The following is a 12171-nucleotide window of genomic DNA, read 5'->3' on the forward strand; positions in this document are numbered from 1 at the left end:
CAAGATGGGGAAGAGAGATCAGGCTTAACTCTGAATACAAAAAAAGGCAAGTAGGGATTTATAGCCAGTGAGAAGAAGGAGGGCATCAGTGGGTGAAAAATTACCAAGAGGAGATGTCAAGGATGGAGGATTCTTGTTAAACTGACCTAACAGTCCTGCTAGAGGCAGGCCAAAGACATAGACATCAAATGTGGGGACTGGAGAACTTGATCAGATACCAACAGTGGGAGGATAATTTAGCAGGAGTCTTTGCTAAGACTGGGATGGCAGGCCAAAGACAGAGTGAGGGCCACAGTTGAGGCCTACTGAAAAGAGGACTCACAGAAGACTAAAATGTGGTCAAGGGGAGAGTCTTTGTCAATCTCCCCTCCTGTTCAAAGAAAGAAGAGACTTCCTTCTTTCTTCTAAACTATTAAAGTCCATTTATTGTCTCATCACTCTTTTGCTCATTAAGAACCAGTTGTTGAGGGACGCCTGGGTGGCTCAGTTGGTTAAGCAGCTGCCTTCGGCTCAGGTCATGATCCCAGCGTCCTGGGATCGAGTCCCGCATTGGGCTCCTTGCTCTGCGGGGAGCCTGCTTCTCCCTCTGACTCTGCCTTCCACTCTGTCTGCCTGTGCTCACTCTCTCTCTCTCCCTCTCTCTGACAAATAAATAAATAAAATCTTAAAAAAAAAAAAAGAACCAGTTGTTGAGATTTGGTAGTAGAAGATATTTGTTGGGTGGTGTGAGCCATCAGGCATTCAGTAAAGGGAATGTCTATGAAAACAAAAGAAAAAACAAAGATTAATGGTTAGAGAAAGTTATAAATACAGCTCCTGAGCCCGAAGGGCAGCTAGTCAGGAAGTGTCCGTACACTGGGCTCAGAGCATCTTTCAGTGGTGGAATGAGAACAATAGCGGCAACCCTACAGACTTCCTGATTGGCAGTTTGCATGGTTATTTCCTGAGGGAGGGCATGGAAGGTGCAAGTCTCCCAGTGAAAATCTTACGTCGTCCACACAACAGCAGGCACGGGTTGCCCATATGTGTTCTGCCATGGGGATGACTCCTCTCACGTTCACATTAAGTTGCCCAGCTTCAGCTTATAGGGCTTCTTTCGATTCTGGGGGAAATGTCAGCTACAAGACAACCTGGAGTCCCAATAAGGTTCTCGGCAGTCAGGTTTTAGTTCTCAGTGGTACCAAGTCAGGAGAGTGGGGGGAAAGTTGGAAATGCCAAGTTAGAGAGTTGTAGCCAGATATCAGAGGAGATGAAAGGAATTAAGAATTAGTAAGGACTGACATAATGTGTAGGATAACAAGATCCAGTCTAATTTACAGAGAGATAGCAAGGTAGTGAGTAAAATGAGTTTACCAAGGGTTGAAAAACAGCTCAAAGACAATGAATGGGAGGAGAATCTAATAAGCCACAAAGGCATGCTATGGTTTTTGATTGAGACATAAAATTTCTCTCTATAGTCACTCTCACCTTTTTGATTCTTGCTTAAAAAATAAGTCTGATCTCATTAGATTTGGCCTGATTATTAACATAAATATGGCAAGAATGGTAAGTGACCATATAAGCCTTTTAAAGTCTGTTTTGCTGGAACTTTTTTTGGTGGGTGAGGGGCTGAGGGAGCAGGCTCCATACTCAGCATACAGCCAGAAGCAGAGCCCAACTTGGGGCTTGATCTCATACCCCTGAGATCATGAACTGAGCGGAGATCCAGAGACAGATGCTTAACCGACTGAGCCACCCAGCTGTCCCAGCTGGAACTTCTCATAGGAATCTCACATTAGACCTTTAAAAGCGTTCTGGAGTCCAGCCAAGAACTTGCCACAAGATTTCATCTGCAATACCTATAGATTTGGGTGAAGTCCTCTCTTCTCAAGATTCCCCCTCCTCCCTGAACAGCCTAAGATTCCTGGTCCTGCCTGGAAGTGACCCTCCTTATTCACCTGTAAGGCTAGGAACCCTGGAATCTAGGTATCAGACAGTTTTCTCAAGAGGGCTTTGCAAGCATTGGTTCCATAAAGTCAACCTTAGTTCCTTAAAACTGGTCATATCTGATTCTGTGCACATCATTCTCAAATATGACATTCTGACTGAAGTTTTGGTTATATAGGCAATGCTTCCAATTATGTCCTATTAGGAAGAGGACAGATTCTTATTGAACTTATGCAAACAGTTATATTGCCACGGAAATAAAAATACTCAGAGTTTTCAAATTCTGGAGAGATGAGTTAGGGAGAAAAGATTAATGTTTCCTTTCTGTTTACAAAAGGATGATCTACCAGTTGTTGCAAGTATAGATAATTTAGAAGAAAAGTGTTCCTTAAATCCAGCAGCAATATTCCGAACAGAAGTCGTAATTATCCTTCAGTTCACTCAGTCCCATGGAATTCATTCTTGATCTGCTTGATCTCTGACTGGCAGTTCTATGAACCCATTTGCTTCTTCACCGGAGTTCTGAAAATCTTTTTTCGTTTTTAAAGTAATCTCTATACCCAAACTTACAACCCTGTGATCAAGAGTCACATGCTTCATCTACTGACCCAGGCTGATGCCCCAAGTTCTGAAAATCTTGACTCAATCCAGTGGTGTGTTCCCAAAATCATTTAAGCAATGCTATCAGAAGCCTGTATCCCAGACTACCTGGGACAGTACTTTCCACAGGTCTTTGAGAAATTTTGCAAGTGGGTGGCTATCACATGGCTGGGGGGCAGAGGGGCATATCTACACCACAGGAATTAGCAAGTAAAGTCTCCCTTCACCACCCAGACCTGGTAGATAAACAGTTACCAGAACACCACCAGGCACTTCCAACTCAGTTTATCCCAGACTGAGCTCCCTATCTCCTCCCATAAAATCTGCTTCTCATTCTAAATTCTCATTCTCTATGCGAATAATGTCACCATAGACCCAGGTGTCAAATAAGAAATCTCTAGAGTTGTCCATGGCTCCTTTCTCCCCAGTCACTGAGTCTTGTCAACTCTCCCTCAGGAACGTTTTCCTGTGCTAATCCTCTCTGTCAGTATCTCAGCTCACACTCCCGTCATCTCTTGCCTCCACAACTGCAATAACCTCTTGAGGGATCTGCTTACCCCCAGTGCATCTGGACACTAATTCCCATATAATCTCCCTAAAACCCCAGTGCAATCCAGTCACTTGCCATCATAGAGACTACAGGTGGCTCCCCCTTGCCTGTGGGAGAATGTCTGGGATCTTCAGCATTGCCCACAGAAGCCTGCATAATGTGGCCACGAGTCATCTTCAGACTCACAATCGATATACCCCATGATATACCGCTATGATATACCCCACGGTCCAGTATGAACTGCTTCTTGTTCCCCTAGTGTGGCCTACTCCTTCAACACTTTATGTTTTGGCCTATGTTATTCCTTCTGTCTGAAATCCTCTGCACCATTCAGAGCCTGGGAAATTTCTCCTCTTTTTTAAAGATCCAGCTCAGAAGGACACCTGGGTGGCTCAGTGGTTTAAGCTTCTGCATTCAGCTCAGGTCATGATCCCAGGGTCCTGGGATGGAGCCCCACGTTGGGCTCCCTGCTGAGTGGAGAGACTGCTTCACCTTCTCCCTCTGCCTGTCCTTCCCCTGCTTGTATGCTCGCACTCTCTCTCTCTCTTTGTCAAATAAATAATAAATTTTTAAAAATTTTAAAAAGATCTGGCTCAGAGTTAATATGTTTGGTGAATTCTCCCAAGAAAAGCCAGTCTTCTGCCCCCACCACACACACAGTCTCTTTGTGCCTCTAATAGAGAACTAATCGCACAGTGTTGTCGATACCTGTTTTAAAGGTCTGGCCCCCTCACTATATTGTGTCTTCGCCCCCGGGACTCGCACAGCACTTGCAATACAGTGAGAACATCAAAATTGTTGAAGAATAGATGGGAAGGTGAATGAATGGAGTTGATTCCTAGCCCTAAGAACTGGGCTGTTTCCTGATTTGTTATATAAAAGCCCCAACCTGGGGCACCTGGGGGGCTCAGTGTCTGCCTTCAGCTCAGGTCATGATCCCAGGGTTCTGGGATGGAGTCCCATATCCGGCTCCCTGCTCATCGGGGAACCTGCTTCTCCCTCTCCCACGCCCCCAACTTGTGTTCCCTCTCAAATAAGTCAAATAAGTAAACCTTAAAAAACAAAAACAAAAACAAAAAAGGCCCCAACCTTAAGGCCCTACTCTAGTGCTCCCAGCTTCTTGTTCTTACCTTGGTGCCTTTTGTGACACCCTGGTCTTCACAAGTGTCCTGCTTTATCCAGCTCTTGCCAAAACTTTTGATGTATGGCATCCCGCTCTGGAAGCCCAGGCACCACAAAGCCTCCATCACTGGCTGCCAACCACCTGGCTGCCTGGGGCTTCCTCCTAACATCTGCTGCATTCCAGGTGCTTGCTCCACCCACCCGTTGAAACAGCTGGCTGGGGCCTCTGCCGCTGCTGCTCCTGAGATCTTCTGCTTTTCCCTGATCTGCCTTCAATTCTTTGACCATCTCTGTTCTCGCTTCCCCTGCCTAAAAATGGAGCCCCCCCCTTTTTTCCACTGTCCAACCAGAAGATTAGGTAAAGCAGGCTGATTAAATTCATGGGCTCCAGACTCTAACTGCCTAGATTCAAATCTCACCTCTTCCACTTACAGCCAACTGCGTCATCTCAGGGCAAGTCACTTCATCTCCTTGAACCACAGTGGGCTCACCTGCAAAGTGGGCATGATAATGATAGCTATATTACAAGGTCACTGTGAGATTGTTTTTGAAAATATTTTATTTGAGAGAGAGAGCGAGGGAGAGAGAGAATCTGAAGCAGACTCTATGCTGAGTGTGTGCCACACGGGGCTCAATCCCAGGACCAATTGTGAGATCACAACCCAAGCCAAAACCAAGACTCAGACCCTTCAACCGATTACACCCCCCCCAGGCACCCCAGGTCCATATGAGATTTAAATAGAATGATGTCCTTAACGTGGCACCTGGCACATAGTAAATACTCAATGACTATTTGCTATCATTATTATTTGTATGTTTCCAGTATCTGGGACAGAGCTGGCACTCAATCAACGTGTGTGGAGAGGGAAGGAGGAGATAGAATAACAATCACTGGCTCTTCAAGGTTTCCTGATCAAAGTCTGCCATTCCACCCCCACCTCACGATGTAAATACATTACAGCCATTGGGTTCTGTCACTCAGCTAGTTCTGAAGTCCCCCCTTCTCCAGGAACCTTTGCAGTGGTGAGCCAACAACAAAGTGCGTCCCCACCCGCCTTGCTCTAAAACTCTCACAAATGCCAACTCCCACTTTTCACTGCACTTACCTGTGTTTATCCTGATGCCTGACCCCAAGGTGGATCATGGGCATGAACATCTCTGAACTACACATTATACTACATCTTAGCCCACGTCGCCTGCCTCTCCCATGTGAATGTGCTTTCTGCACTCCCCCATGTCAGTCAGCCCTCGTTGCCTCTGATTGTCAGGACGAAGACTGCGTGTAAACGGAAGAGAACAGCCAGAACCTTGCACAGAGAAATGCTTCAGAATCGTTTCGTGATGAGAAAGAGAAGGTGGGAGCACAAGCTGGGGAGGGGATGGGATTTGTGTTATTCACTTACTTTTCACCCCAGCAGGGGCAGAAAGCGTGTCACCTCTTTCCTGCTGGTTGGCCGCATTCCTCTCAGAGGCCAGAGAGGCAAGCCTGGACAATGCAAAGGAGCTGTGGATGGGACTTAGCCAAGGGGCCTCCAAAGGGAGAGCAGGGGGGCTGGCTAGGAGGGACTAGAAAAGGAAGGTGCTTACGTATTTCTCAGCACCTTCTTTGTTTCCTCAAGCGGCAAGCCCCTCTTTTCTCCTGGAGACACAATACCAAAGTGCAAAAGCTCCCTCCGGAATAGATGGGAATAGATGCCCGAGTCTCAGAGCACTTTGCAGACTTGGTGGTCCCTGAGTGTCTAGCCTTTGGTATGAGACTTGGGCCCCGGCGAATTTGCTGGGCACCCACTATGCACAAAGCCCTGCACAAGGCGGTGTAAAATCTAAGCGGAACTGGAAGCTTTCAATCACAGGCTCTGGCTGTGGCATAAGAGACACAGCAGAGAAGTGGTGATGATTGTGTGAGCATGAAAGAGCAATTGAGCCTACAAGTGCCCAAAGGCAACAAATTCAGCCAGTTCCTTGCCAACTTCCTGCTAGAGATCAACTGGCTTGACTTGACCTTATCCAGGAAAGCATGCTGTGAAGACGGGCACGGGCACAGCATGGCTAGGGGCCCTTGCCCAGGTGAAAGTCCATTCATTCACCTATTTAAGTGGATTGGGTCCAGGACAGCTCCTTAGCTCAGTCTCAGCTCCCCCCCTTCCCTCTCCCCACTCATTAAAGGCTCCTAGTCTATTTCCTCTTTAGGGCTTCGGTCCCCAGCAAAGCTGCCACAGGTGCCCAGACCAGATGCTCAAGACCTCACAGAAATACCTGAAAACTCCCCATCCTAATTTTGCCTCCCCGGACTGCTCCCTCGGTGAGGCCGCCTCTTGGGAGACATGCAGCCTACTCAGAGCTGCCTGACGTTTGGAAATTGAATGGAAACAGAGGCAGAACCCCTGCTGGCGTCTCTCCTTCACCCACCCCCATCATCTGAAAGGAAGAGCTGGAAGAACAGTGACGGGTTAAGCTCCTTATAAGCAAGTGAACCTCCTCTCTCCTCCTATACAGCAGTCGTTTGGGGCTCCTCTATGTTTTAAAGTACACTGCAGAAAACGGTCCCTGCCAGGATTCGCCAAAATCTGTCCCCCACGGGTGGGGGCCAGCTAGGAGCCAAGGGAAAAAGTATGGGCGGGGCGGGGACCAGGAAGGGAACTGAACGAAGAATTTGAGGGATGAGTCATCAAAAATAAACTGGGCAAGAGAGCGGAAGTAGTCATGCTAGCTGGGAAGGAGCCGGACATTCATTAGCCGCACTCGCTGTCAATCACACCCGCCCCGCAAATGCCATGAAAGCCTTGGGGGGGCCCTCCCCTCCCAGACCGGAATTCGGGTCTCGTTGGGGGCTCTAACGGCTTTGAAATCGGAAAAGACCGAGCGCCGGCGGCCGTCAGAGGAGTCTGATCCGGCACAGGCCGGCTTCTTGGAAACATGGCGTTTGCTGTCAAGGTCACATGGCCACCTTAGGGGACTAAAGGAAATACCAATCTGAGAATAATAGGCAACGGCCCCTGAAGGACCCAGATTTTTCCCCTAGTGGACTCCGAAGCACGCTTCTGTTTGTCAGAACACGTGTCCTAAAATACAACATCAAAACAAGATGGGTGGGGGGGGGGGGCTTCCCGGACGCTCTCCTGTCTCTAGGAGAATGAAGCGGTTGGGGAGCCCGAGGCGGGGGTAGACTGCAGAACCAGAAGGCATCACCTACGCTCTCCCCAGGGACGGCCAATCTCACCAGTTATCTTTTAGGCTAAAGGCTGAGCTGCTTGGGCTAACCTCTGACTTCTCACCTGTTTTTTTTTTTTGAAAGGTTGCCTTGAACATTACACCAAAGAAGTTCACCTGCAGTTTGGCTTTAGCTGATCCAGGATAGGATAAGAAATGCAAGTTAACCCATAAATTCATCTGTTTGTGTGGTGTTTTGTTAGTATCCTTCTCCCTTAGTCTCCTAGCAGCTGTTACTTTGCAAACATTTGCAACCCTGTTGCAGCTACAGGACAGGATAAAAAGGGATTTGTTAACTTCTGGGCCTGTCCGAATAGGGGGCACCCATCCTGTCCCCCTGTATTGTAGAGACCCGGGAAGAACTGGGGCATATAAAAGGAGTGACCCAAGCGTGGGATCATTCCAGTCTAACAGATTCTTTCCCTTTGCGCTTAGGCCCACAATCCTTCACGCTCCCACCCACAATCCAAACTCCAAACTGAGAGCTGGCCCAGGATTCATCAGCACTCAGAAGGGCCTGAAAAGTCAATGCCCAGAGAGGGTAGCACACAACAGAAAATCAGACCTCGGGGGGATCTGAGAATGGGCTGGCCTTTTCACTGGCTCGGTCTTGTCCTTGCCCAGTTCTGGCCATCCCAGTTCAAGCCACCCCCTCGGTTTACCCTCTGCTGTTGTCCCATCGATGAGGCATCATCAAACCAATCCGGTTTCAGTTTTATTGATAGCTTTGAGTCTATTCAAGAATGGGGTTTGAGGGAAAAGGAGCCACCATCTCTCCTGTTGTCTGAGGCCCTGGTTCTCCCTTCCTTCCTCTTTCAGAAGGGCTGTAGGAAGCCTAAGTGTAGCCTCAGAGAGTGGAATTCTTTTGGAGGAGCTTGGACTCAGTCATTCTAGAACGGTAGAGCCTACTCGGGGGGAACGGACAGGCAAACCTGAGCGCGTGGAGGAACCTGACCCTTTTACTAGGACTTCCTTGACCACCCTAGGGACACATAACAGTTTCTCGCGGTCAGGTCTGAAAGAGAGCTTCTAGCATCTGTTGCGGATATGGAAGCCATCCTGAGAGCGTGTGTGAGTGGGCTGTGGGTGGAGGGAGTGGGGACATGGCAAAATATACATTCCCAGGAGTACTCTGAGGACAAGAGCAACTTTGGTGGCAGAGGAAAGGATGGCCATGAGGCCCAGAGTAGCGGTTTCCCTTCCTCCCTCTTTTCCCTTACCCAGACCCCCAAGTGCCCCTGAATGGTTGGGTCTACCCTAAGGGAAGGAAGCTAACCCCATCCCTAGAATGCCAAGGTGCTGCACAGTGCCCTCAACTTTGGAAGGAAGCTGCTACACTGTGTGCTATATTCTGTCTCTGACACCAGGTGGCACCAAATTATAACTCCGAAGAAACCGTCGGGAAATGGACCTTGAGAGCCCTTGAACTATTTTCCTCTCCCTCTCTGCTTCCCACATGGAATTGAAGAAGGCTTTTGGATACCGTAGCTAGCTCTGCTTTAGTGAAAACACTTGCTTCCCTAAGCAAGAGCCACTGCCAGGTAAAGATTCCTAGAATTTAGATGTGGCCTTGGTCTCTGCCCTTCCTGGAAACCTATGTCTCAACTGCAGATAAGGCAAAAGGTGATTTTCCTGGAATCTTTCCAGACGCCTCCACCCTTCTGCCCAAGAGCTGTTTTTTCCCCCAAGGAAGTTAGCTGAAGAATAACAGACGTGAGACCTAGAAGGCTCTGCTCAAATGCTGCTCGGCCCCCCCCCCCCCACCCCGCGCCTGAGGGCTACATGTTCTGTCGTGGGAATGACCATGTCTGTTGAAGTTACCATGTTGCTGACCAGACCAGCCTCATTGCCTCTCAGCGGGCAAACAGGACTGCTTTTGGCGCCTCAGACACACTCCATAAATTCCCACTCCTAGGCTCTTCCACCTAAAATGCTGTCCTCCCGAAGCCATTCCTGTTGGTCGGCTCTGTCCCACTTGTGGAGGTGCAGAGAGACCTCCATGAAGCCTTCCTAGATTTCCTCCAGTCTGAAGAGACCTCCCGCTCTGCTAAGCTGCTGTAATGACTTGGGCCATTTGCCCTATTCTTCTCTTTTATATTATAGATATCTGTGAACATATCTCCCGTACAAAATCATGAGCTCCCCAAGAACAAGGGCTATATCTTGTCTTTTTTTTAAAATCCTGTACTGATGAACATGGTAGGCACTCAGTAAATAATAATAATAATAGTTTCGTACATCCGTATGGTGCTTACAGTTTACGAAGCACATTTACATCCGTTTTCCCATTAATCTTCACAAGGGCCCTGTGAGGTAGGTGCTACCATTCCTATATTACAGATGAGCAAGCAGACTCAGGGAAGTTAAACAACTTTCCCAAAGTCACACAGCTAGGCAGAGGCAGAGATGGGTCTGAATGCACGTTTTCTTTTCTTTTTTTCAGATTTTATTGATTTATTTGTCAGAGAGAGATAGTGAGCACCAGCAGGGGGAGCGGCAGGCTGAGGGAGAAGCAGGCTCCCCGCTGAGCAGAGAGCCCAGTGAGGATGCGGGGCTTGATCCCAGGACCCTGAGATCATGACCTGAGCCAAAGGCAGCCGTATGACAGACAGACCATCCAAGCATCTCCGAATGCACGTTTTCTGACCCTAAATTCAGTCTTCAACTTTCTATATATAGCTGAGCTGAGGGCTGGAAATTGTTTCCAATTCAATTGAGATTGAAGCCACAGGGCTCATCGTGGGGACTGGGGAAATAGGAGATCTAAAGGTCAGACTCCTCTTGTTTCCTTTCTGCTCCCTTCTCTCCTCACTCCATTGTTTCCAAAGAAGATTTTAGAATTCAGTCTTATTTTGTTTGAGGATGTCCTGGCGTGAGATGTCCTTGTGGAAAATGTGGGGTGAAGACAGGACAGTGAGGTGTATTTGCAGCTGGCGACTAATGCATCTTTGTCAGCCTGGAGGGAGGTCCCTGGTCTGTCCGATAATTTAATTAACAACTTGGATCAGGACATCAATGGCCTGCTGATCAAATTTGTAAATGACAGGAAGCAGGATTCTGGAAGATCCCAGGAGGCCATAATGAGTCAGGAAAATGGAATGTGAAGTTTCACAGTCTAGTTTGTCACAACTGAATACTTGAGGATAAGGTAGGAGAGCCACGCCTTAAGAATAATCTGTGTGAAAAGGTTTCAGGAGTCGGCGGTGCCTGTTAAGCTCATGATGTTTGACGCTAGCTGCCCCACGTGCTTATAGGCCTCAGTGGCTGGGATGCCAGAGCTCACAGCTGGGCTTTCTCCGCCACTCATCAGACCACAGTAGAAGACTGTCTTCCGCCCCAGACGCTACACATGACCAGGGGCATTAGCAGCCTGGAGCATGCACGAGAAACAGACAGACGGACACCAGGAGGGTGGGAGGATGGAAAATCATCACACGGGAACTACCGGAGCCATTTAGCCTGGAGAAGGGATCCCCAGGATGATGGCGGTGGTTCAGGAACCAGTTTTCAAATATTGGAAAGTTTGTGACACAGAAGAGGGATTTGCCCTGTTTTGTTTTGTAAGAAGGATGCTGTTAAGAGGGAAGGGCGAGTGTTATGGAAAAACATATTTGAACTCACCCCAAGGAAGAACTTTATAAAGGTTTAAGATGCCCAAATATTGTGCAATGGTCTGCTTTGAAAGAACAAGGTTTTCACATCACTGGAGGTATTTAAGCAGAGGCAAGATAACTATTTGTCAAGGAGACTGCAGCAGGGAATCAAGCACTAGATCATAAGGGAGGGGAATTAGGCAACCATTAAGGCTGCCTTTGACACTGTAATTTTGAGGTTGGGGGGTGGGTGCTGGAAGTGAAAATAGTCTCAGCCTTCAGAGTAGATACCTCTTAACCTGTTCTTATCTCTGTTTCTAGTCTCTCCTCCTCCAGCCTGCCCTGCACCTGGGCTCCAGAAATATTTTCCTAAATACCTTTCCATGAGACCCACCCGCTCAAGCATCATAAAATCTCAGTAACGCTGGTCATCTGGTTTGAACCTTTATCAGATGCTTTCATTGCCTTTGCACCATCCATATGGAGTGGTTGTCCAGGGGCTGCTTGATTATCTCTGGAGCTGCCTACCTTTTGGGATAGCCCATTCCAATTCCAGGGAGTACTACTAATCATTAAAAAATTCTTACTAAAAACAGCAATGTGCTTATATTGGGATGCTGAGCTTAGGATCTCTTTTCTCCTCTGTTTTTAAAACTGTTGGTAATAAATTCTACAAGGGGCAGGGGGTGCCTGTGTGGCTCAGTTGGTTAAGTGTCTGCCTTAGGTGCCTAAGGGCTCAGGTCCTGATCTCAGGGTCCCGGGATGGAGCTCCACCTCGGGGCTGGGCTCCTTCCTCAGCAGGGAGCCTTCTTCTCCATCTGCCTGTCACTCCCCCTGCTTGTACTCTCTCTCTCCGTCAAATAAATAATAAATAATAAATAATAAATAATAAAAAAAATTCTACAAGGACTTCAAGAGGCTGGAGTCATAAGCTGAAAGTTTTATTATCATTTTTTCATTATAAAAAAAAAGAAAAAAAAAGCATCTTCTTTATGTTGAACCCAAATCTGCTTTCCTCTCACTTTTGCCCATTAGATCTCGGAGCCCTTGGAGTCATGCACAGAACATATCTACAGCTTCCTCTTCCCCATGAGCCCGGTCATGATTTGCTGACAGTGAACACATCTCTCGGGATTTGCCAGTTGCCTTGCTGTTCTCACCACTTTTTCT

Source organism: Mustela nigripes, chromosome X, assembly GCF_022355385.1.
Source record: "Mustela nigripes isolate SB6536 chromosome X, MUSNIG.SB6536, whole genome shotgun sequence".
NCBI classification, from domain to species: Eukaryota; Metazoa; Chordata; class Mammalia; order Carnivora; family Mustelidae; genus Mustela; species Mustela nigripes.